Below are 27,915 nucleotides of genomic sequence, written 5' to 3' on the forward strand. Positions count from 1 at the left end.
GTTGATCAAATTATTCCTATCACTAATTATTTACCTACCACACTAAAATTAATTTTGATTACTTTGGTGAGTGTGGTTGGCCTACCTAGTCACATTCATGATTATTCACTTGTTGGAAAAATCATGATCACCACTTTGTATTTTACAAATGCATGCTTTAACCCCACACCCTAGTGGATCAACTTTGGATCCATTATTAATTGTTGAATAGTTTTAGACCTAGTTGCAATATATGATAAATGTAATTATGCCTAAAAGGTTTCCACAATTACGTTTACTATTGTAGTAAAATGTTTTCACTCCATGGTAAATTTATTTTATTTGAATATGGTTACCACTTGAATTAAACCCATATATATGTATGCAACCCAAGAGCATGTTTTTACATTGCTAGTTTAATTGTTTAAAGCGTTTAAATAATTAAAGGATGGTTATGGACTTAGACCAAACAATTGAGCTATGTGATTGGCCGCTTATTGGATATGTATTCGATTTTGATTGGCTATGTAATAATGAAATGGCTTTCATGCCTAATTTATTTTTATGCGCGCGTAATTAAAATGAATCACCATCCAAGACCATGATCCAACATGGTGGCTCGTGTTGGATCAACAAGAAAGTCCATAATCATCCTACAAGCCCAATGCAATTGGAATGTTCGGTAATGATGATAATTAATCAATTAGTAGTATCATGTATTTCCACTATCTCAAGCAAATGGTTTCTAAAACATTTAGTGGGAGTATTGTGTGCTACTAATATATTGCACTGGGAACCATTTAATGAGATTAGATAAGTAATTTTAATAGGATTAAAATTGGATTAAAATGAGACCAATTTAACTACCCTCAAAGCAATATTAAGTTGATAAGCGAAATGGCACTTTGAATGCTATTTTGTGGCCTTCCACCGTGGTAGTCTCTTATTGGGTGGCACATTTACACATTGTTGTACCTCAGTGAGGCAACATCCAGTACTTGTAACCATCCAAGGGAAGCCTATTACACATACTTGATGTAGTGCGGATAGATAACGAGTGTGGCCAACAAACTGTTAGGTTGAGGTCATACTTGAAACCCTATACCCACAAGCATGGTGGGAATAACTTAACTAAGACGAACGAAACCAACAAACTGTTAGGTTGAGGTCTAGTTCTCTAGAGGCCATAGTGATGGGTATTCACATTAATGATGTGATTGGATAAGAGTATCCTCTCATTAGTATCATAGCAATCCAACAAACTGTTAGGTTGAGGAAAACTATGTGAAAGTGAGACTCCCATCCCCACTAAGAGTTTCAACGGAAACTCTCGGATTTCAGGAGGGATATGAAATTTGCCAAAAATAGTGGGAGCTACCATCATGACTTAAAGACCCTAAGTCCTTGGTAGAAGATTAATCTAAATTAAAATCTATTTACGTTTTGCAGAATTTCAAATTAACCATCACAAACCCAATCTCAAAGATACTTGACTCAAACGTCCAAGATGACACGAACTATCCGGTTTGATGCACAAACACCAACTTGTCCTATAATTGGATGAAATTAGTTGTGTATAAGAAAACCCCACCACATACCCCTCTTGGTCCATATGCCATTGAGGAGGAGACAAAGGCTTATAAGAAGCATGTGTCAGATGACAATCGAGGTAAAAGTTACATGTTGGCATCCATGAAAAGGTGAAGCTACTCCTAGCTTACAATACCATATGTGAACTTGTTGTGACAAGAATGGTAAGTGGGTTCCCGGTTAATCAACATGATCTCAATGTAATATCATTACATAAGATATTGGAAAATATGAATTTTTCTTTGATGTTGAAGTTCAACAAGATTCTTTCTTTCATCCCTATCATTAAATAATCCCAATATGTTATGAACTATAATATGGGAAAGATGAATGATACCCTATATGAGCTATTCAATATGGCTATAGTAGCTTAAATGAATATCTCAAAAGATAAAGGGTTAAAAGGATAATTGCAATTTTAGAAGGGTTCTTCTTCTTCCAAATCCAAACAAAAGGTAAGGATAAAGGAAAGAAGAAGAAAAGTTTTCTAAAAACCCAAGGAAGAAAGAATACAAAAGAAAGACAAGTAACTTAAAGGTACTTGTTTTCACTGAGGCAAGGATGGACATTGGAAGAGAAATTGCAAGAGATGCCTTGCAAGCCTCAAGAGAAAAACCTTCGGAAGGTCACTCTCTTGTTCTAAAATTAGTAATTACAGTTAAAGCTTCTAAACTGAATAATTGATTCAGGAGCTAGTCAACATATATGCAATTGTGTGCATGGACTAGTGGGAGTAGAAGACTTGGAAAATGAGAAATGGTGCTGACTGTGGGAAGTAGCACTAATGTAGTTGCTAATGCAATAGGCACCTAACATCTCAGACTACCCTCTGAAGAAGACCTGAATTTGAAATAATTGTTATTTCATTTCTGGATGTGTAAAGAACTTAATATCCGTCTCTATATTTTAAGAGATGGAGTTAATGTTTTGTTTGACAAAATTCTTTGTTCTATTTCACATATCAATCATATCGTTGCTTATGCAATTTTGATTGATGGTCTCTTTTCATTTAAGAAATGAATGGTAGCATTAACTGTATATGGATAAAGATGCAACTAGACCTGAGAGGCCTAGAGATGTGGATACATCAACTAAATTGTGACACCTTAAACTTGGAGGCATTAGCCAAGATAGAATTCACCGGATGGCAAAAGATGGAACCTTTTGGATCATTTGATCATGTTCATATGCCTACTTGTGAATCTTGTCTACATGGTAAAATGACCAAGTCTCCTTTCACTGGTAAAGGAGAAAGAGTTACAGAACTGTTAGGATTAATTCACTAAGATGTTTGTGGATTTTTGTATACAAACACAGATGGCGGTTATTCATACTTCATTACCTTTACCGATGATCATTCACGGTTAGGGTATTTATACTTAATGAAGCATAAATATGAATTTTGAAAAGTTTCAGGAATTCAGAAATGAAGTTGAAAACCAAACAAGCAAGAGTATTAAAATCCTTAGATTCGATCTAGGATGTGAATACTTAAGCACATAGTTTCTTGATTACCTCAAGGAACACGGCATCTTATCATGATGGACTCCACCAGGAATTCCACAACATAATGAAGTTTCTAAAATGAGTTCCATGAGCTGTACTAATTTACCTATATCCTTTTAGGGATATGCACTTGAAACTGCAATTCATTTGCTAAATAGAGTGCCTTCCAAATCCATTCCACAAACTCCATTTGAAATGTGTTTTGGGAAGAAACCAAGTCTTGATTAGATCAAGATTTGGGGTTGTCCAGCATATGTAAAGGCAATATGCGGATAAACTAAATGCAAGGTTAGTGAAGTGTAGATTTATAGGGTATCCAAAGGGAAACTATGGGATATCACTTCTATCACATCGACGAGCAAGAGTTGTTTGTCACAAGGTCAGCTACCTTCCTAAAAAGGGAATACACTCTTGATGGGAAAAGGGGGACATGAGATAGAACTCAAGGAATTGTCCAATGAGCTAGAAATCAACACTGAACTAAGTGCAATCCTAGATCCACAAACTTGTTGTAACACAGACTCCACGTAGTTCAAGAAGGGTTAGCAGAATGCCTAAAAGGTATTATGGTTTCCTTCATGACAACAAAGGAGAGTTGAATCTCCTAAGTGATTGTAAGGATATCGAAGACCCTTCGAACTACAATGAGACAATGTCAGACATTGACTCATAGAAATGGCTTGGAACCATGAAATCCGAAATGGATTCTACGTATACCAACAAAGTCTAGACTCTAGTTGATCCTCCTCCTGGTATTGTACCAATAGGGAATAAATGGATCTTTAAGAGGAAGATAGGCTCAGATGGGATAGTAGAAACCTACAAAGCAAGGCTAGTAATAAAGTGCTACAAGCAAAGAGAAGGGATTGACTATGAAGAAACCTTCTCTCCTGTCACTATGACAAAGTCTATTCGGATTTGGCTTGCAATAGCTGCATACCATGATTATGGGATTTGTCAAAATGGATGTGAAGGCGGCTTTTCTGAATGGCCACCTTCAGGAAGAACTATATATAGATCGACCTGAAGGCTTCATTTCTAAAGTTGATAAGCATAAGGTATGCAAGCTACATAGATCCATTTATGGGTTGATGCAAGGATCTTGGAGTTGAAACATCCTATTTGATGAAGTTGTCAAAACATTTGACTTCATACAAAACATGGATGACTAATGAGTGTACAAAAGGTCAGTGGGAGTTTGGTAGCATTCCTAGTGATGTATGTAGATGACATACTACTTATCGGAAACGATATAGGAATGATATCTTCAGTGAAGCTGTGACTCATTAAAATCATTCTTAATGAAAGATTTTAAAGAAGCATCTTACATACTTGAGATAAAGATTTATCCTGATAGATCTAAGAGAATAATTGGATTATCTCAATCCTTGTATGTTGATAAGATGCTAAGGAGATTTCATATGGAACAGTCTAAGAAAAGTTTACTTCCAGTATGACATGGACTTCACTTTTCTAAGAGCATGTGTCCAAAAACTCATTATGAGATACAGTAGATGAGTAAAAATCTCTTATGCATATGCAATTGGGATTCTCATATATGTCATAGCATGTACAAGACATGATATCGGTTATACGAGTATAACTAGAAGATATAAATCAAGCCCATGATTGGATCAATTGGGAGCAGTCAAGTATGTTCTTAAATACTTAAGAAGGACTAAGGACATGTTCCTCATCTGGGAGGAACATCAGAGTAGCAAGTGGAAGCATTTACTGATTTGGATAATGTATCTAATATCAACAATTGCAAATCCACCTAAGGGTACGTCTTCATTTTGAATGGACACGTAGTTAGTTAGAGAATAACTGAAGTTGATTACATTGTCGCTTTAGAAGCTACAATAAAATCTGTTTGGATAAAAGGTTCATTACCGAACTAAATGTGGTTCTAACCATAATGTCACAAGTACCTTTACTGTGTGATGACAATGGGGCGATAGCTCAAGCCAAGGAACCTAGGTCTCATCAGAGATCCAAACACATAGAAAAATGTTACCATTAGATGGGGCATCTGCAAACAACGTAACAGATCCATGCACTAAGCCTATGTCACAGTCACAACTGGATAGACATACAGAGATAATGGGTATGAGATACATGGCTATGTGGCTCTAGTGCAAGTGGGAGATTGTTAGAAATGTGCCCTAAGAGCCAATACATTTGATGTAATCTCCTTAGAATACATTTCGTATATGATATATAAAGGGCAAACTTATTTTGTTATCTTTTACATCGTGTAAAGAAACAAATGTCCAGGGTATGCTAAATAAGAGATAAAGTAATCTAAAGAAGATTAGATTCATGAGACCTTTAATCTCTAACTGTAGTATCCCAAAATGTTCCTAATCATAGGTTATCAAATGGACATTGATAAACCGTCAAGATTAGCACATATTATGTATGCTCAATTGGGAGGATGGTTAGTCTCAAACCATTTGTGTAGTTGACACTAATACAAGTATGTGGGTGCTCATTAGTGAATGAGTACACTGAACGCGATCAACCGTAGTTCTCATATGGAGTATTTATCTACATGTCAAATGAGAACTCATAGTTGCAATAATGCAAATTAGTCCTTAGACCTGAGGCATCATGGTTGTCCTATGATGCGTTATTGATCTTTGATAGCTCACAAAGGCAAGCCGTAAAAGATTTGTCTTAAGTGTTGTTGGGATCTCTTAATTCATCATAGGGGCATGTGAATGTACAATAAGGAATCTCTACTTTCGATAAAGAAGGAGAATGTTTCAAGATGTGATTCAGTAAATCTTTGGCCAAAGTATTTTGAGCTTGATTTAGAAAGTTGTTCTTAATCATGTTCTTTTGAATCACATGAGGTTATAAATCATATTAGGGGTTTGACATAAACAATCCGTACCCTAATAATATGATTTGAAACATTGTATAAGAGAAGGATCGTATTGCATTGCAATTCCAACTGAATAGGTTCTTCATCTATTCTGGTTAGCTTGGGTAGCCTTGATATATTGCTAGATGTCACTCTTGGCTTGTGGAAGTCCTAGGATTGATTGTGATCGATCCAAATAAAGGAAGAATTAAAAAGGGGTTTTAATTCCAGTTGATTAGAAAGAGTTCTAATATTTTCCCACTGCCTTGCTAATTAGAACCTAATGGATCGCACACCTTAAATGGTTAACTTTGAGTAATACAAATGAGAATGAGGAAATCAATTTGATTGATTTGATGTGGATGATTTACTACGTGTAAAAACGTATTTGGGCCTCGATAATAGTTAGAGGGAAGCCCAAATGGTTGGGTATCAAGCCCAAGGGCTTAAGACACCTAAATATTATGGTTTAAGTGTCATAAGGCCCAATTTTGGAAGCCCAATGGGATTTGGCCGAAAATGGTTAAGTGAATGTGTATGGGAATTGTTTCCATAAGCTCATTAACACACAAACACAATCCAACATCAACCAAATAGGTTTGGGAGATCAAAGAGAGAGAAATGATAGTTTTCAAGAGTGAAACACTTTCATCTTTCAAAGTGGTTTAGATTGAAACCATTCTTGAGAATCTTGCACTAGCATCCAAGTATTCTCAAGATACTTATTCTCATCTCAAGGTTCCATTGGTGTGGAGACTTAGAGGCCATATACTTTTGTGGCTCACATGGAGGAGAAAGATCAAGGAGCAAAGATCAAAGATCAAAGAGGAGATCAACAAAGAGGAAATCATCAAGAGAAGACCAAACACAAATTGGTTCATATAATTGCTTCAAGGGTAATTAGATCTTATCCTTTCTCTTGAATTTTCATTTATGAAAAACATATCAATGTTCATGGCTTAAGATACTTGGAAGAAGTTTTGTTTTTGAATTTAAACAACCACCTTAGACTTCCGCTGCGATTAATTTGATTAAATGCATGTTTAATATTCAAATGAACTTTGGAAAAATGTTTTGAATTTCCTACAGAAGGAAGTTGAGGTTCCACCCCAAAACCAATTGGCAATGGGAGGAGTAACCCAATTCCTTATAAACCCTTGCAAGGTTTTCTAACTTTCCAATGTGGGACTTTTTACCTTCACATTCTCACACTGTCATGGGGGAAGACGATTTCTTCCATCCTAAAAGTAGCACCACCAATCCTACTATTTCTTCTCAGCCTACCTACACTGAATTTGCTACTCAAATGGCTAAGTTCCTGAAGACACAAATACCGACTTCGACTCCGACCCCAACTATTACTTATGAAACCTTTGTTGTATAAATTGGCATTAAGTTGGATGGCTCCAGCTATGCTTTATGGTCTCAAGTTGTTGAGATATATGTTGCTGGCAACGACAAGTTGGGATATCTCATTGGCGAACTCCCAGCACCTTCTCAGACAGACTCAACATTCAATTGCTGGCGAACAAGGAATGCTGATGAGCACATAAACTATCACATTTATTATCCCTAAATATATTTGTTAGTAATTGATTTTCTTACAATTTTAGTTAATTAGGTTTGTTTTTCACTTTTGCACTTGCTTACATACCCATTACATAATTGATGATGATTTCTTTTTTTAGGTACATCTTTCATAAGTGCAGCCATCACCAGAGAAAAATAAGCAAATTCTTGCTTGAGGTGTTGCCCAACTTAGAAAAGAAGAAGCAATAACCAATAGATATTGAAAATAAAGTTTGGAGTGCCGCACCAAGCTTTTAAAGCAAGCTAATGGATTGAACAAATGAATAAGAAAATGGGACGTAGCCAATAAAGAAGAGGAGTCTGCAACACTATAGAGGGAATTGTATAGACAAAGGCAATTGGAAGATAATAAACAAATGTATGGCTATCTGATTGTGGGTTGGCGGCAAGCAATGAGATTTGTTTATTCATGGCAAAATACAATTGATGCAACAAAGAGCTCCCATTCCTATAAATAGAGCATTGCTGCAAATGGAAAACGAGACCAAGCTCCTCAAACTCTATGAGCTCTCTCCTTCCTCCATCTTTCTAAGTTTTAATTTCTGTTTTTAGTTTTATTTTATTATGGGGAACTAACTCCCTAGCTAAGGCTAGGGAGAAAGCTTTTAATATAAGTGTGTAATTTTTATTAGTTTGATCCAAACTTAAGCTTTAATGTGAATTTGTAGTTTTTGTTCAAATGGAATTTGTTGTTTTCTTTTTAATTAATTGATGAATGTTTGATAATCTATTTCATGGGTTCAATCATGTTTTTCCCATTGTGTAGTAAAAACTTTCATGCTTTTAAAAGAGAAGAGAATTACTAAAGATTAATAGAATTTTGATGAAGATTATTTTTTGATAGTTTGTTGTCAATGGTACAAGTTATGCTTAGAATACTTCTAAAGGAAATTAAAAAGGGCTTTAATTATTTTGAACAACTACAAAGGAAAATATTTTGTGGATCAAATTATTAAGAGTTGCATGCTTATGTTAAAAGTGGAAACCCAATGCCTTAGTGTTTTAATCAATTAAATTTTCTCTAAATCAAATCTTGCATAAATCAACCTCTCAATCACACTTGTTCTTTTTCATCTCTGTTATTTTCTTTACACTGCTCTCTGTGGATACGACACTCGGACTTCCGAGCTACACTGCTATACGACACCTCCCTTGGGTTTTGCAAAAGTGGTGCGAACAAATTGGCGCCGTTGCCGGGGAGCGGCTTGTCAAAGAATACAGAGATCCCTTTTGGTCAAAGGTTTGCTGGTTATGTGAAATTCTTCACATCTGGTACACTCTTTCCAAATTCATATCATTGTTAATATTAATTTTTTTTTTTAATTTTCTATTGTTTCTTTATTTATTTACTTTATGTAAATTTTATTTATTTATTTATTTATTTATTTATTTATTTTATTAATGGGAACTCGTGATAAAATTGGTAGATTTATAGAAACACCTCAATTAGAACATGAAGTTGTTTTTGTTTTTGAAAATTTTCTTTTTGACTTAGGATCATCAGAAATGGCTGAAACTAATGAAAACAATGAAACTTTTCATCATATTGAAGATAATCATAGTGTCCATAATAAAAATGATGAAGCTAGGGATATACACTATAATAATCCACCTGTTAAAACATTGCATGATTATTTGCATCCTACCCGAAGAAGTGTGCCATCGTGCATTATCTTTCCTACGAATGATAATAATTTTAATTTTAAACCGGGTATGATTCAATTGTTACCAAGTTTTCATGGAATGGAGTCTGAAAATCCATATTCACATGTTAGAGAATTTGAAGAAGTTTGTGGTACTTTTTCAACTGAAGGATGTAGGCTAGATACAATTTTACTTAAACTTTTTCCTTTCTCACTAAAAGATAAAGCTAAAACTTGGTTTTACTCATTAAGGCCAAGAACGATTGGAACATGGCTTGAAATGCAAACTAAGTTTTTCAAAAAGTTTTTTTCAAATCAAAAGACAAATTCTTTGAAAAGACAAATGACCACATTTGCGCAAAATGAAATCGAGTCTTTACCTCAAGCTTGGGAAAGGTATAAAGATCTATTAATGTCATGCCCACATCATGATCTTGAAATATGGAGAATTGTTGGTCATTTCTATGATGGATTATTGCCTAAAGATAGACAATTTATTGAGATAATGTGCAATGGAAATTTCATGAATAAAGATCCTGATGATGCATATGATTTCCTTGACGAAATTACAGAAAAAGCTCAAATTTGGGCAGCTTCCGAAAGTTCTCACATCATTGTCCAAAAAACCAAAGTTTCTGCCAACGCTTCTAGTAACGGTATTGATCGGCTTAAAGAGGAAGATGGTCTTAAAGCTCAAATAGCGAAAATAGCTAGGGAAGTTGAAACTTTGAACTCTAAACTGCTACACGGAATTAATTCAGTTTCAAGCGAAGAAAAATTTAATATTTGTGAAGTTTGCGAGGTCATAGGACATGCAACAAAAGAGTGTCCAACACTCCCAGTTTTCAGAAACATGTTGCATGATCACGCAAACTACATAAATCAATTCAAAAAATCTTCATTGTCACCTTTTTCTGAAACTTATAACCCACAATGGAAAAATCATCCAAATTTTAGTTGGAAAAATAATTTTAATAATAATGTCTCAAAAAAGGAGCTTAATTTTTCTTCTTATTCTCCACAGATGCAAGGACAATCTTCACAATTGCAAAGTTTGGAAGGTGTGTTGAAGCAATTCATGCAGAGGCAGAATGCTACTAACAAAAGAACTGCACAAGAAATTGGTGAGATTAAGAATATTCTTTTGAAACTAACTTCTGCGTTATCAATTGATGAGGAAGGCAAGTTTCCTGCTCAAACTCAACCTAATCTTATTGGACAATTTGAGGTAAACATTCCTTCGACTTCATTCTCTTTGCATGATAATAAGCATGATCAAGTTAAAGTTGTCACAACTCCCCAAAGTAGAAGAATAATTGGGCTAGAAAATTCAACAAATGTTGAAAAAGAAAAGAATTTTGAAATACCAAAGAGTAGTGAAGATAATATTAAAGAAAATGAGAATAATTCTGGAATTTTGAAATATCATTCTTCTGTCCCATTTCCACAAGCACTTAAGGCAGTTAAGAAAGACTTAAATCCTGATATTTTGGTGGTTTTTAAACAAGTGAAAATCAATATCCCTCTTTTGGATACTATCAAACAAATTCCTTCATATGCAAAATTTTTAAAGGATTTATGCACTGTAAAAAGAAAGCACAATGTTCAAAAGACCGCATTTTTAACTGAAAATGTAAGTGCAATTATTCAAACTAATACTCCACCCAAGTATAAAGATCCAGGTTGTCCCACAATTTCATGTGTTATTGGGAATTTTTATGTTGAGCATGCTTTACTAGATTTGGGTGCTAGTGTAAATTTGATGCCTTACTCGGTTTATAAGCAATTGGGTCTTGGTGAATTAAAACCCACCTCTATAAAATTGCAATTGGCTGATCGTTCAGTAAAAATTCCAAGAGGTATGGTGGAAGATGTGCTGGTTCAGGTAGACAAATTCTATTTTCCTGTTGATTTTATAGTTTTGGATACTCAACCAGTTGCGTATTCTAGTTCTCAAATTCCTATTATTCTTGGAAGACCTTTCCTTGCTACAGCTAATGCTCATATTAACTGCAGGAATGGACTTATGCAACTATCATTTGGGAACATGACATTGGAGCTCAACATATTCAACATACGCAAACAGCCTGAAAGCGAAGAAAATTACGAAGAAGTTGACATGATTGATACAATTGTTCAAGATTGTTTTGATTCTTCTTGTTTTTCTGATTCTTTGCAAACTTGTTTGGTCAATGAAGATTATGATTTTGCACAAAACTCTGAAGTAAATTATAATTTTTCTTTGTTGGATTCTGCACAGGTACAAGAAGAAAATGGGTGGATACCAGAATTTGAAGGTGGATAAGAACTTAAAGATGCGTCGGGAACACCTGGTGCAAAAATTCCAAATGTTCTTTTAATTTCCTGCACAAAATTTTATTTATTTATTTATTTATTTTTAGTGATTTTAATTAAAAGATTGTTTGGTTTGTTTATTTCAACTTCTATTGCTAGTATAACTTTTATTGTTAGTAGAATTTTATTTATTTATTTATTTTATTTTATTTTATTTCCCTTTCAACTTTTCTTTATGACATTGTTTGATCTTAAATCTCCATTATTCATAAACAGTGTTTCATATAAGAAATTTGATTCATGATTGCTCAATCAGAAATTTTGGCTCAAATGCTTATTTTATTCCATGCCATGTGATTACAAACACAATTTTGAACATGCGTACGTAGAATTCTGAATCACATGATTCTTTTTTGCATTCTGAGCCACTTGAGGCATCCTGCTAATTGTCTATATTTGCTCGCACTTGTAGAATCTGCAGCAGCTCTACATGCTCCTCATTTTTCCTCTGCAGTGTTTCCACATGCTGATTGGCACAGTAGAGCCGCTTCTGCAAGTCCGCCACCATAGCCTTCAAGGAAGCTACTTCCTCACTCAGGGATGCACACTCCCGCGTCCTCGCCAGTAAACGCATGCCCAAATTGGTAGCCGAGACGGCATGGAGCACAGTCAAATTGTGGGATTCCTCCACTGCAGCTTTGTCAGACCTCTGCGCCACATGCAGATGATCTGTCGCTGTGAGCCTGTTGGCAGTCATGCCTCCCAGCAGCAATACTCTGTTCGGCATTGCCTCAGCAAAGTTCGGTATTGCCTCAGCAAAGTTTGAGGCCGTGCCGTGATGATATGTGGAGTTTGGGAAGACAGGGTTTGGAGGAGCCCTTATCTGGGCATTCGGAGGTGCAAGGGACAATTCAAGGTTGAGATCATCAAGGTGAGTGCATGAGGATGCCATTGTTTTGTTTCTGGATATTTTTGATGGTTTTCCTTGAGTTTGCAGGATGAAGTGTAGGGTATCATCATCTTACCAATGTGTGGTTTAAATAGACATCTGCTGATGAGGGATTCGCGGTCCAGCTGTTTGCCCTTTTCTCTCGATCCCTTCGCTTCACGAGCAATTTGCCGTTCGCTTCAAGGGGGAGCACCTTTACTTTCACTTTACTTTTCTTTTTTCCGTGTTTTCTGGTGTTTTATGTTTTTGCCCGTTACTTTCATTTTCTAGTGCTTTGTATTTTTGCCTTTCCCTTTCGGCTATCATCTTTGTTTTATTTTAGTTAGGGAAATGTGTTTTCTTTTCCGTTTGTCGTCTTTGTTTTATTTTAGTTGGGAAGTGTGTTTTCTTTTTCTTTTTTAAAAATTTTTTCTGCAACCTTACTCTTCTATTTCCGAAAAAAAAAAAACAAAACAAAAAAAAAACAAAAAACAAAAAACACAAAAAAAAAAACACAAAAAAAAAACAAAAACAACCAAAAATAAATTAAAATAAAAACAACAATATTGCAGTACAAATCATTTCTTCACAGTGCTTGGTTTCTCGACCATTGGAGCTTTGAGTTTGGCCCTATGGTTGTCCTCTTCTGGGTTTTCACGCACAGCCTCTTGGGGCTCATCACTTGAGCTCCCAAAGATCGCAATCTTCGCTTGAGCGTAACTATTCTCGCGAGCGGCTTGCTTGCGTTTACCCGGTCGGTCTAGGTCCTCCAGCTGCTTCCGCATGTCGCGAGAGTACAACTCTACCATCTTTGATAGGTTTTTATTCTCGTCCCGCAATATTTCTAGCTGGTGTCGATTCACCTCCACTATCCTTGACCTTTCCCTTTTCAAGCTTTTTATAGCACTCTGACACTCTTCAACCATACTTCGCTCCGCCGCTAACTGAGCTTTCAGCACCTCTACCTCATGGGACTTCGCAAGTAGGCGATGACCCAAACTTGCGACACATGCTGTACTATGCACGCTCAGTGCCAGGGCATCACTCGTGACCCGGTTGTCATCCCTTGTCCCAAACACACGTATATCTTTGGGAGTCACTAAATTTCTGCCAACTCCAATAGCAACATCGTTATCTAGGAGTATCGAGTCATTGACAGACACAGGCCCCCGGGAGGAGCCAAAGTAGGGCATCCATACTGGTGTTGCTGCTTGGCCCAATGTCTGAGTCGGTGGAGCTAGGTTGAGATCCAACGAAAATGGGTAGGAAGAGGCCATTTGATTTCTCACTTTCTTTTCTTCTTTCTTTTCTCTTTTGTGTGTTTTTAAGTTTGTGTTTTTCATTTTTTTTTCTCTGCCTTATATAGACTTAATTTTCTTCTAAACCCTAGCCGCTGCGCTTCTGAGTTTCGCGCGCCCTTATGGCTTATCTCCATCTGCCTCACTTGTTATCCAACCCCCCCTTAATTGCATTTTCACCTTTCACCACCTTCAAAGTGAAAAAGTCGTTCTGCTTCACCCAAGAGGCCAATAATTCTAGCTTTGGGGATGTGAAAGCGGCCTTTGCACGCCGACACGTCCCTCACCTCTTTTGCCCGTGACTTCCCAGGAACCGAGGCATCAGGGACCACACTCTTCCTCTTCAGAAATCTCACTCTTTGCGTTTCTGATCACGTTTAGTTAAATAATAAATAATAAAAACAATAATAAACATTTGGGCTTTCAATTGATTTGGACGTTCTCATGGGCTGAATTTCTGTGTGCGTAGAAATGTTTGTTAGGGTTTATTGTTTTGTTTGGTTTTGTTATGTTTTTACAACTGTGTTGTAATTTTAAATTCTTGTTTGTTCTTTATTTAATTGCTTTAAACCCTCTTATTTCTTATAACATTGTTGATGCCTAAATTCTTTAACATTGAGGACAATGTTTCATTCAAGTTGGGGGGAAGTGGAATTATTTTTGGCAATTTGTTAGTTTGTAAATTTTATTTCAAAATAATAATAATAATAAAATAAATAAAATAAAAAGAAAAAGAAAAACCTCCACGCTTGTTGTCATCAAAACAGACTTGCATTAAATTGAGATTTGATATTCATGCATGAGTTTAAAATTGAGAACACTTGAGCGATACGATAACTAATCCAGTCTTTAGTCTTTTTCATTTATTTCTACTTAATGAATGATTTATGAGCTAGGCTTTGAAAAATTCACACTCACACTAATGCGCTTGAGAAGATAGAGTTTGAGATTGATTGTATTTATCTTTGTTGTTTTAAAAAAAAAAAAAAGAATAAAAAGAGAACTTTCACTTAGTAACCGGGCCTCTTGCCTAATCAGTAGTGAGTGTTCGCGTCAAACCGTGAAGTTCTTAAAAAATAAAAAAATAAAAAAATGCATATGTGACTTGTTTAGCTTTGTAGCCTTTTTAACTCGAGTTATTAAGCTCATCGGGGTGTTTCAACACCTAATACCTTAAAGCCTTTGTGTTTGAGAGTCATTGGCCTAACACTCGCTACATGGGTTAATTAGAAAGCTTAAGGGAGCTCAACATTGCACAGTCCACATAATAGCATGTATATATTTATTATTAAAAATAAAAAAAAATAAAAAAAAATCTAAGATAGCAAGGATGGTGTGATTATGATTGAATTTTTGTCTTCTCAACTGTGTTAGTTCACTTTACACCAAAGAAAGCAAATGAAAAGTTTATTAATGGTGATAAATGACTTTGACTTTAGACTGGGAGAACTTAAAGTTTTAGATTTGTGTTCGCTCTTTTAAATTTGTTCATGAATTGAGAATTTTGGTTTTTGAGCTTTAACATTCTTGATGATGATTTGGCAGGAGAGTTACTTAAAATTTCAAATGTTTGTGGGTATCATCCCTGAAAACCCTCACGAGACTATAACTCGTCCACTAGGGCAACCTAGGGGTTTAAAGGCTTATTGCATACGCTAAATGCAATCGAGATCCCTACGAAAGTGGCTTAGTTAGTTTTCATTTATGCTTAGTTTTTTAATTTTAGTTTGCTTGAGGACTAGCAAATTATAGGTTTGGGGGTATTTGATGAGCACATAAACTATCACATTTATTATCCCTAAATATATTTGTTAGTAATTGATTTTCTTACAATTTTAGTTAATTAGGTTTGTTTTTCACTTTTGCACTTGCTTACATACCCATTACATAATTGATGATGATTTCTTTTTTTAGGTACATCTTTCATAAGTGCAGCCATCACCAGAGAAAAATAAGCAAATTCTTGCTTGAGGTGTTGCCCAACTTAGAAAAGAAGAAGCAATAACCAATAGATATTGAAAATAAAGTTTGGAGTGCCGCACCAAGCTTTTAAAGCAAGCTAATGGATTGAACAAATGAATAAGAAAATGGGACGTAGCCAATAAAGAAGAGGAGTCTGCAACACTATAGAGGGAATTGTATAGACAAAGGCAATTGGAAGATAATAAACAAATGTATGGCTATCTGATTGTGGGTTGGCGGCAAGCAATGAGATTTGTTTATTCATGGCAAAATACAATTGATGCAACAAAGAGCTCCCATTCCTATAAATAGAGCATTGCTGCAGATGGAAAACGAGACCAAGCTCCTCAAACTCTATGAGCTCTCTCCTTCCTCCATCTTTCTAAGTTTTAATTTCTGTTTTTAGTTTTATTTTATTATGGGGAACTAACTCCCTAGCTAAGGCTAGGGAGAAAGCTTTTAATATAAGTGTGTAATTTTTATTAGTTTGATCCAAACTTAAGCTTTAATGTGAATTTGTAGTTTTTGTTCAAAAGGAATTTGTTGTTTTCTTTTTAATTAATTGATGAATGTTTGATAATCTATTTCATGGGTTCAATCATGTTTTTCCCATTGTGTAGTAAAAACTTTCATGCTTTTAAAAGAGAAGAGAATTACTAAAGATTAATAGAATTTTGATGAAGATTATTTTTTGATAGTTTGTTGCCAATGGTACAAGTTATGCTTAGAATACTTCTAAAGGAAATTAAAAAGGGCTTTAATTATTTTGAACAACTACAAAGGAAAATATTTTGTGGATCAAATTATTAAGAGTTGCATGCTTATGTTAAAAGTGGAAACCCAATGCCTTAGTGTTTTAATCAATTAAATTTTCTCTAAATCAAATCTTGCATAAATCAACCTCTCAATCACACTTGTTCTTTTTCATCTCTGTTATTTTCTTTACACTGCTCTCTGTGGATACGACACTCGGACTTCCGAGCTACACTGCTATACGACACCTCCCTTGGGTTTTGCAAAAGTGGTGCGAACAAATGCGATTGTGAAAGGATGCCTTTGGAGCCAAGATTAATTGGCAACTTTATTCGATTTCCAATAGCTGGTGGGGATGGTTTTAGTGTTGTAGGAAAACCTGATACATGCATGGGATTGTCTCAATTTTTTTTCTCTTTATAGTCTTGATTTCGAGTGGATATGTAACCGCTTTTAATTACTTGAGTTGACCTAGAAGCGCATTCCTTTTTTTAATTTATTTAGAATATTGGGACTTATTTTATTTTATTTTTTTGATTTTTGCTTCTCTAATTTCCGTTGATATGCTGAATGTAAAAGAGTTTGGACTGGGTCGAGCCCTTTTTGCTTCCATTAACTTGGGCTATTGATTTAGTTTTGGCCCAGCTTCCACCAATGCTTAGGCCCTGTCTTAATTATTGGGTAGGGAGCTCACTCAAACTAGAGAGCAACATTTAGACCCAACCCAACCCAATCCACAACTTTATATCTTGCCAAGCATTTTTAGTTTACAACCCCGTACTCATCCATGACCTCTCTCTTTTTCTCTGCTACATAACAAGGTGTTAAGCAGTTCCCAAAATAGGTGATGGCCATCATCACCCTCCATTGAAGCCACATCAGTTTCACTACAATCTTGTGCCTTCATCAAACACAACCATACAAAAGCATATGCGACCACAAATTTTGACAAGTGTGTTTTTGGGGCGCCACATTTTCGTTTTTGCATTGAGTCAGGACAAATTGTTTCAAGCTTTGAATATTTTCTCCTCCTAATACAAATGTTGCTCGAACATTATTGTCTGCAACAGTTGAATTAGATTTTCCCATGCTGATCTCAAGCTGATGTACTGGTTGAATAAAATGGGCTCATACCCTTTTCGGTCTGTGATCATATCCATGTCATAGACTGGAGGAGATTCATGTACAAGATATATAGGTCTCCCCTAGACTTATGCACAGAAGCCCAACATTTCATGAAATGGTTAGCAGATCGTCCATCCACAACGTGACGATATGTTATAGCAAGGCAGATCTTTGGACAAATTGTTGCTTCTAATGCAAGAACTGAAAATACAAATGTGCTTGTGCCATTGGAAACTGAAATCAAAATGCATATTATTAATGTTATTATTCAAATCAGACAATTGAGGAACAAGGTGATCAAATTCTTTGACATGCCTTTGGTGGTTGCCTATAATTAATAAGATGGTTGAAATTGGCTGTGGACTCAACAATGTTGAGTGTGACTGAAGAGTCGTTTGCGGAGTAGAGGATGTAAGGCATGGTGGGAGGTGGGGGACAAGTGAGGTGACCAGAGAGAGGGAATAAGTGTTGGAGAGAGAGTGTTTGAATGTTGGAAGGAGAGTTTGGGTGAAACGGTGGGTTGGGTGAGGGAATTCATAGAAGTAGAGACGTGTAACAGGTTGGGGCATGGAAAAAGCCAAGGCAAGTCTCAGATGGGATTCTTCCAAAGAGTTGATTTGCACACAAATCAAAGTAGATGAGCTTAGAAAGGTTGCCCAAGCTGGAGGGAATGTTGCCATAGAAAGAGTTGTGGCAGAGATCAAGGCTTAGGAGAGAAGGGAAAGATGAAAAGCCAAAAGCGTAGAGAGTACCTCTTAAACCAATGCTGCTAAGGCTAATATTAACAACACTTCGGAATTCATTGCAAGCAATTCCAGTCCATTTGCAAGGACTTGAAGATACAAGAGATAGGTCTTGGTTGTCAAGGCTATCCCTCCATTTTAGAAGAGCCTGTGCCTATTGTCTTTCTGGTGATAAATTTAATTAAGACACCCAAACGATTTCACAAAAGACTTAATAAATAGAAATTAATTATTTTGTGGACTTTTTGTGGCCTAATAGTAATGAATAGGGCTCTTTGATTAAATTTTCTTTTTAAACAGTACAGCCGCGCGGCTATACTATTTATATATTAAAAAAATATTCCCAACGCCTAGATGCCACGTGTCAAAACAGTAAATCCCGTCGGCTATACTTTTTTTCAAAAAAGGTACGAGTATAGCCGCACGGCTATACGGTTTCTTAAAAAAAAATTCATAAATAATCTAGTTATACATGTTTATAAAGACCTGCCCAGCGCCTATGCGCCAAGTGTCAAACAAGTACAGCCGGGCGGCTATACTATTTTTAAAAACAATTAAAAAGGCGTATAGCCGTCCTATAGACAATTAGACAAAACTGAGTATGGCCAAATATAAATTATTTTTATTCAATAATACGTGACAATTATGTTTGTAAAACGTGAATTTTGTGTGTCTTATTGAAATTTTTGTAAAAAATAGGTGTATTAAACATGAGAAATACTTGCGTACGTGTATAATACATTATTAAACGTGAAAGTGTTAGAATCTTTATATGGGTAATAACTCTGGAAAAGTAAAAAAATCAAAAAGGTACAATAGATACTCGAGTAATGGCCTAGTAGTAATGGATAGGGCTTTTGGGCTATACTATTTATATATTAAAAAAAGGACACACCCAGGGCCTAGGTGCCACATCCTATTGTAATGTTAGATTGGCTGTATATATATTTTCATCCAACGATGAGAAGAATAACAATTCAGATTTCACAAACTTACAACTATAAACTTCAGTAAGTATAAAATATTCGATTTCGTAGTCAAAAGGGATGTTAATTTACGGATGAAATTATTGAACCTCAAACGACCAATCGATGATGTGACGACAAGTATACACATCCTTATGGAACTTTAGACATTTTCTTGAAAGTCTTTATCTATCAATATTAGTATATTTGTACATATCTGCCCTATCAATATCTCCTCTTAGCCATAATTAAGTCCAACACACGAGGTTTGGAAATTTTAGTAAAGCCATTCATACTATGGTCATATCTACTACCAAATTGAGTTAAGATACTCGATTTACAGGGGGGAGAAAGATAACTTATTTGCTTGAGTTATTTTTTTTCTTTTCTTTTCTGTTTTGTATTTTTTTTTTCTTGTTTTCTGTTTTGTGCAGGGAATCAAATTGAATCAATCTATCATCAATCCTCGTGGGATCGACCTCGCACTTACATATGCTATACTACCGAACGGCTCGTGCACTTGCGAGTATTACAAGTTGAGAATGCAGGTTAATCGATTTTGGTGCAGCTGAATCTGACAACAACATGGACTCAAGTACTTCTTGGGTATTTAAGTTGCTCGATTGAAGCAACACATATTTCTCTCTCAAAGAAAGTATGTTATGGATTTATTGGCAGAAACAGGAACGCTAGATTGCAAACCCATGGACACTCCAATCGTCCAGAATCACAATCTTGGAAAGTATCCTGATCAAGTGCCCACAAACAAAGAAAGTGATCAAATATTAGTGGGGCGATTGATTTACTTGTCACATACTAAACCAGACATTGCGTATACTGTGAGTGTTGTCAGCCAATTCATGCATTGCTTAAGTGAAGATATGGATGTTGTTCTTCGAATCTTAAATATTTAAAGTTGGCACTTGGGAAAGGACTTATGTTTTCAAGAAACGATCATTTAAATATCAGTGGTTATACTAATGCAAATTGGGCAGGGAATGTCATAGATAAAAGATCAACATCAGGTTACTTCACATTTGCGGGAGGTAACTTGGTGACTTGGAGAAGCAAGAAACAGAATGTAGTTGCCTTATCCAGTGTAGAATCCGAATTCAGAGGTATGACCAAAGGAATTTGTGAACTTTTTTGGTTAAAAAGATTGCTTACCGAGATAGGATATGCCCCAACATCTGTAACGAATCTGTATTGTGACAACTAGGCTGTAATATCTATTGCACATAATCTGGTTCAACATGATCAGCCCAAACATGTTTGTTTGTACCATATCTGACCCTCCACTCGTACAACAACACGTGGATCTTATAAACTCGCCCAAGTACCCAAGGCCTCGGGCAATCGGCATCGGCCACCGATGGCATTGTCTCAAAGCTGCGAACAGCCATTACGAGCCCAACTCGTCTACAATCGGCATGATCTACCGATTGTACATAATCAGCCTTGGAGCACCCGCCCGAAATATCTAAGGACTCGTGTCAACCTCACAGGGCCCTCCCACGAGTCCCACATCGGAACTGAACACCACAAGCATCCCAAATGCCCTCTATAAATACACCCCTTCACCATCAACAAAGGGGTAAGACTTTTCAGCTTGACTTTTATACTTCTATATAGTCAACAGCAAGAGCTCTTATAAGCAATCTTACTTGAGCATCGGAGGGTCTTAGGCTGGTTCCACACCGGTTCCATAGACCTCACGGGCTTCACTTATCTTCTATTCAGGATCAGCATCCGAAGACAGGAAGAATCTCCATCTATCACTAAATCGATCACCTCGATCGTCCACATCTCTTGTAAGTTGCACTAATCTCTATCTGTTCAGATTTAGCGCCAACAGATTGGCGCCGTCTGTGGGAATCGCTTATCGATCAACCCATATCTCAAACAAAAGAACTCTGAGACCCAAAAATGAATCCATCTTCGGCCCTCCCTACCGATGGCCCCATCCTCGGCCTCGGTGGCGAGCCAAGTATAGCTCCATCGCTTCAGACACCTGCTCGACCGACCACCCTGGAGGCTCGCATGGAGACCCTACAGCAGGATATGGCAAGAATGCAGGAGCACAACAATGTTCTCGCCTCCAAACTGGATGACACCCAGAGGCAGCTGCATCAACAACAAACACTCTCCGCCCAGTTGCAGAACGATCGGGAACGGACCACACAGCTTCGGCAGGAGAAATCGTTTAAAAGCGTACGAAGGCCCACTTTCCAGGATAGGGGGAAGCAGCAGGCCGCGAACGAACCGACTGTCTCCCGAAGACTGTTCGTCCCCACTCCAAAGGAGCGCCATCCCGAATATCGCGTTTATTCTGATTGCCGCGAGAGGATCAACGATCGGCGGAGGGAACGGCAGTCCTCGCCCATCCAGGTCCGGGCGAAGCTCGACGATCCACGCCTGGAGGTACTCGGACCAAAATCCCCCCTACGCAGGAGGTACGGTGCGATCGGCCTGGAAGAGACGGACGAATCAGATTATGTTCCAACATCTCCAGGAACCACAACCTCATCAGCAGGGCCCTCTGCACAACGCCACAGCCACCGATCGAACCAGGACAACGATCGGCGAAAAGGAAATTACGAGAAAGGCCCCAGCCGAACGGCAGACCAAGGAAGGCGAGGTCACAATACTGACCAACACACAGGGAACCGAGCGGCCGAGCCCTTTGGTGACGATCTCCCACCTACCAATCCGACTATTCGTCTCCTCCTACAGAAGATGAATCGCATTGAAAAGAAACAAGACCAGGCTCGGACACCGACATGGGGAACGGTACAGCCAGGGCCGTTCACCAATCGAATCCGGACATTCAGACACGAGAAGGAGGTCCAAGCACTCCGCATATCGTTCTATTCGGGGGTGGAAGATCCCGTTACCCATATTCATACCTTCCAATCAGCTTTGGGTTGCAAAGGACTGACGGACGAAGGCCAATGTTTTCTATTTCCCTCCACCCTGACCGGAGCCGCTTTGAATTGGTTCTATCGGATGGAGCCAGATACGGTTGACAATTTTAATCAGTTGAAGCAAACTTTCCTCAACCATTTTATGATTCAGACCGATCGCCTATATTCTGCCGATGACCTTTACACCGTTCGGCAGCAGGATGATGAGCCGTTGAGGGAATATGCAGCTCGGTTTAGCCATGAGTACTCCAGATGTCCGGAAACTGACGACAGGGCGGCCTTCGGTGCTTTCAAAAGCGGCCTTCGGTCGTCTCAGTTTCGTTATTTGGTCCACAGCAGCAACTGGACCACCTACTCCGAATTAATGAAACAGGCAGCTATCCACGCCAAGGCCGAGCACTTCAACTCCAAGGGATCGGCTTCGACCCCAATAAACAAAACGGCGTCGACCGATCAGCCTCCAACGCAAAACTACGACCGATTCCCGGTCGATCGATCGGCCAACCAGCCCCCCTACCGTTCGGCACCCCCTGTCCCTGTTTTTCCACGCAGCGAAATAAGCGGAAGGACAACTTCCGGGATCGGCAGGACAACAACAAGAAGGGCAACCACAAGGGGAATCGGCCGGACGAAATCTTCACTTTGCTCAATACTACCTACGAGCATGTTCTCCTGACCGAAGGGGATATGATACCGAAGCCGAACAATCGAAAACTCCCCCGCCAGAGCGAAAGAGACACCGGTGTCTTCTGTCGATACCACCAGTACAACGGCCACGATACGGAATCATGCATCGCGCTTCGCAAAATTATTGAACGCCTCATCAATGACGGAAAGCTGGATCAGTATTTAAACACCAAGCCAGCACCGGATAAATCATTGAATCGGCAGATCAATATGATCAGTGGAGGAGCGCCCATTGCCGAAGCCAGCAACAGATCCGTAAAAAACTACGTTCGTGCCGTTCGGCATCCCCAGATCCTCAGCATGGCGGGAGGACGCAATGACAAAATTCAACGAAACGGTTGGGAACCAATCACCTTTTCTGAGGAAGAGGAGCGAGGCATCATTTTCCCCCACTCCGACCCGATGATCATACGGGTCGATATCTCAGATTTCGACGTAGGCCGAATCCTCATAGACACCGGCAGTTCGGTCAATGTGCTATTCGCCGACGCATTCAACGCCCTCGGCGTGGACCCTCGGCATCTGAACAAGGATATCACCCCTCTCCTGAGCTTCTCTGGCGACGTGGTCGAACCGATCGGCAGTGTCCAGCTCCCATTCGCCGTCGGTACCATCCCCAGACGAACGGTCCTCTACACTCATTTTCTAGTAGTCGACTGCCCAACGGCATACAACGCTATCATCGGCAGAACGGCGCTCACGAAAATGAAGGCCATGCTGTCACCACACATGCTCCTCCTCAAGTTCCCCACACACGCTGGCGTCGGCCAAGTGCGAGGGGACCAATTGAGTGCACGGACGTGTTACGTTTCGGCAACCAAGGAATCGGCAAGGGCTGCGCTTCGCGAAACATACTCGGTAGCCACCAGCTTGGGCATACCGAACGGCAGGGGGACGGACAAACCGGATGACCCCCGAGATGAGGCCGTAACCCCACAAGCGCAACCCACCGAAGGTTTAGAAACAGTCACCCTCTCCGAAGCACAACCGGACAGACAAGTTCGAATCGGTACCACCTTGAGTCCGGCACTGAGGGCCGATTTTATCACCTTCCTGCAAACCAATGCAGAAGTCTTCGCCTGGTCATACGACGATATGCCCGGCATCGCCCCGAGCGTCATCAGCCACAAGCTCAGCATCTGCTCCACTTTCAAACCCATCAGGCAGAAACGGCGGGCCTACGATGCCGAACGGTATGAGGCAATGAGGCTCGAAGTAGACAAACTAAAAACCATCGGCTTCATCCAGGAGGTAACATACCCAATTTGGCTGGCAAATTCGGTTTTAGTCAAAAAAATCAAACGGCGCCTGGAGAATGTGTCAAGACTATACCGATTTAAAAAAGGCTTGCCCAAAGGACAGCTTCCCTCTGCCACGGATCGATCAGATGGTAGATGCCACGGCAGGCCATGAACTTCTCAGCTTCATGGATGCATACTCAGGCTACAACCAGATATTCATGAGCCCTACCGATCGCGAGCACACGGCATTCATCACCGACAAGGGACTTTACTGCTACAAAGTCATGCCGTTCGGCCTGAAGAACGCCGGGGCAACATACCAGCGATTGGTCAACAAAATTTTTTCCGACCTCATTGGCACCTCGATGGAAGTCTACGTGGACGACATGCTGGTCAAAAGCAGAACGGCCGATTCTCATCTCCACAACCTCTCGCTCATGTTCGGCGTCTTGAAAAAGTACAAAATGCGCCTCAACCCGAGCAAGTGCGCCTTCGGCGTTGCCTCGGGCAAATTTCTCGGCTTCATGATCAGCCAACGAGGAATCGAGGCCAACCCTGAAAAAATCAAGGCATTACTCGACATGCAAGTCCCAAAGACACAGAAGGATATTCAGAGTCTGACTGGGCGTGTCGCCGCTCTGGCCCGGTTCATCTCCAAGGCTACCGATCGGTGCGCTCCATTCTTCAAGGCCCTCAAAGGAAACAAACGACAGATTGTCTGGACTACCGAATGCGATCGCGCCTTCCAAGATCTCAAGGCCTACATGAGCAGGGCACCCCTATTATCCACTCCTCTTCCCGGCGAAGAACTCATCCTCTACCTTTTGGTTTCGGCAACGGCACTTAGTTCTGTGCTCATTCGCAAGCCGAACGGCATCGAACTCCCCATTTTCTACACTAGCCATGCCTTGCAAGACGCTGAGATTCGGTACCCCGAGCTAGAAAAACTCGCCTACGCCCTCGTCCTTTCAGCACGCAAGCTTCGGCCATACTTTCAGGCTCACAGCGTTACCGTCCTCACCAATCAGCCTCTGCGCCAGATACTCCAGAGACCGGAGACATCCGGTCGGCTAGTCAAATGGGCCATCGAGCTCGGTGAATTCGACATCCACTACCACCCTCGTCCTGCCGAGAAAGGACAGGCTGTAGCCGACTTCATCTCTGAGTTGACCACGTCCGAAGAGCCAGATCCGAAGGACGCCGCCTCCGATTCACCTTCGGCGGTGCCAGTCGCTCACCCGACCGAAGGAATCTTTAATCCGTCGATTCCCCTTTGGACTCTCTACGTGGACGGTTCGTCCAACCGACAGGGCAGCGAAGCCGGCTTGGTACTCAAGGCCCCTGACCAGACAACCATCGAATATGCCATCAGATTCCAATTCCGAACTTCCAACAACGAAGCCGAATATGAAGCTTTGTTGGCGGGCCTTCGGCTCGCCAAAGAAATGGGCGCTCAGCAACTGAGGATCTGTAGCGACTCACAACTTGTCGTCAACCAGATACTGACTGAATTTGAAGCCAAGGACACTTCGATGGTTGCCTACTTGACACACGCTCGCCGTTTGCTACACCACTTTACTGCGTACCAAGTTCAACAGATCCCCAGATCCGAGAACAGCCACGCCGATGCTCTATCACGTCTTGCATCGGCGATCGACGACAACATAGGGCGCCATGTGCCGATCGAGGTCCTCACTCGTCGCAGTACCACCGACCTCGAAGTACACGCCGTTCGGCAGGATCCAAGTTGGATGGACCCTATCCACGCCTACCTCGCCAACGGCACGCTGCCTGACAACAAATCTGACGCAACGACTATCCGCCGCCGATCGGCACGGTACCTCCTTCTGAATCAGATTCTCTATCAGCGCGGTCACTCCTTACCATTGCTTCGGTGCATGACCCCGCAGCAGGGAAACTACGTCCTACGAGAGATTCACGAGGGAGCCTGTGGGAACCATTCTGGGGCCCGATCATTGGCTTTCAAGACCATTCGGCAAGGGTACTACTGGCCGACTCTCCATGTCGATGCCACCACCCTGGTCCAGAAGTGCGATCAATGCCAGCGTTTCGGCTCCGTTCTGAAGCTGCCTGCCGAACCACTCTCTCCAATTGTTAGCCCATGGCCCTTTGCTCAATGGGGTTTAGATCTCATCGGCCCTATGCCCCAGGGAAAGGGACAGGTCAAATTCGCCATCGTCGCCGTCGACTACTTTACCAAATGGACCGAAGCCGAAGCTTTGGCAACAATCACTGCAGCCAGGGTTGAACATTTCGTATGGAAGAATATTATTTGTCGATTCGGCCTCCCGAACGCAATAATCACCGACAACGGAAAGCAATTCGACTCCTCACAGTTCCGGCACCTATGCCACCGATTTGGCATCAACCTGTTCTTCGCCTCCCCAGCACATCCACAGTCGAACGGCCAAGTCGAAGCAATCAACAAGATCATCAAGAAGACGCTGAAGAAAAAGCTTGGGACGGCTAAAGGAGCATGGCCCGACCTCCTTCCGGAAGCACTATGGGCCATCAATACCTCCTACCGACGGTCGACTGGCGAGACGCCATTTTCCCTTGCCTTTGGTTCCGAAGCTGTTGTTCCAGTCGAGATCAACGCACCCTCGTGCCGAACGGCATCTTACGAGCCGGAGCAAAACGAAGCCCAGCTCACTCTCAACCTGGACCTCATTGAGGAACACCGTTCCCAGGCTCAGCTTCGGAATGCTGCCTACAAACAACGGACTTCCCGCTACTACGACTCGCGCGTCAGACGCCGATCGTTTAAGGTGGGGGACTGGGTACTACGTAAAATCTCCCTCGCCACCAAGGACTCCAACGAAGGCACCCTTGGTCCATCTTGGGAAGGTCCTTACGAGGTTGTCACCATCTGCCGCCCAGGAACATACCGTTTGCGCGGTACCGATGGTCAAACCCTCGGCCACCCTTGGAATGTAGCACATCTCAAATATTACTATAAGTGAGAACGCCCCCTCAGTCACCACCTTTGTACACAAAGGTCGTACTTTCGGTCGTCACCTTTTGTAACCGGTTTATTTTAGAACTCCCTATTCTATACATACGGCATTACCATCCAGCAATATTATTTCGAAGATATTCTACATACGGCATGCACACATACAGAATTAAGAGACAGCGCACATTAAACCGAAACAAACTTAACACTGATAAATAAAAGGCCACAGAAGGGCCATCTGTCTTTACAATATGCCATTCGGCACGCTCAAAAAAAAAATCTACGAGGTGGGTGGATCGGCTTCGGTCGCTACAACATCAGCATCAGCTGACGCAGGCACAGGATCAGACGACGGCTCGGCAGTAGACGCAGTGGCAGCCCCCGGCCCGGGGTGACCCTCTTCCTCTCCACTGCTTGAATCGGTGTCGTCGGTTTCCTCGGGCTCGGCATCCTCACCCTTGTACGCCTCCACCATCTCTTCGGTCACCCCTTCCGGTAGTGGCGGCGGATCCCGGAGAAAGTTCAGGTTCAGCTTCTTCTCTGCATTGTACCGCTTGAATCGGTAGACAAAGTCGTCACATTGCTCCATGACTTCTTTGTCTACCAGAAGCGTGAACTCCTCCGACGCTCGGTAGTCATCTACGGCTTTCGCCTTCGCCTCCTCTACCTCCTTGCCATGCGACCGTTCGGCCGCATCCATAGCCACTTCCACCGCTGCCTTCGCCTCCTGCGCCGCCACCAAATCCAACTCCGTTGCTGCCAATTTCGATGTCAGCTCTGCTATCTTCGCAGCATTTTCCTCAGCACGCCGGTCGGCCTCCTGAATGAGCTTTCCGGCTT

At 40.4% G+C, this 27,915-nt stretch overlaps 1 pseudogene; it reads right to left on the reverse strand.

Moving 5' to 3' along the window:
* Window positions 1-27,775, reverse strand: part of LOC148295912 (uncharacterized) — a 35,082-nt pseudogene extending 7,307 nt beyond the window's left edge.
* Between the last annotated feature and the right edge of the window lie 140 nt (window positions 27,776-27,915).

This window comes from Prunus avium, chromosome 3 (assembly GCF_965620075.1).
Source record: "Prunus avium chromosome 3, drPruAviu1.hap1.1, whole genome shotgun sequence".
Taxonomy (NCBI): Eukaryota; Viridiplantae; Streptophyta; class Magnoliopsida; order Rosales; family Rosaceae; genus Prunus; species Prunus avium.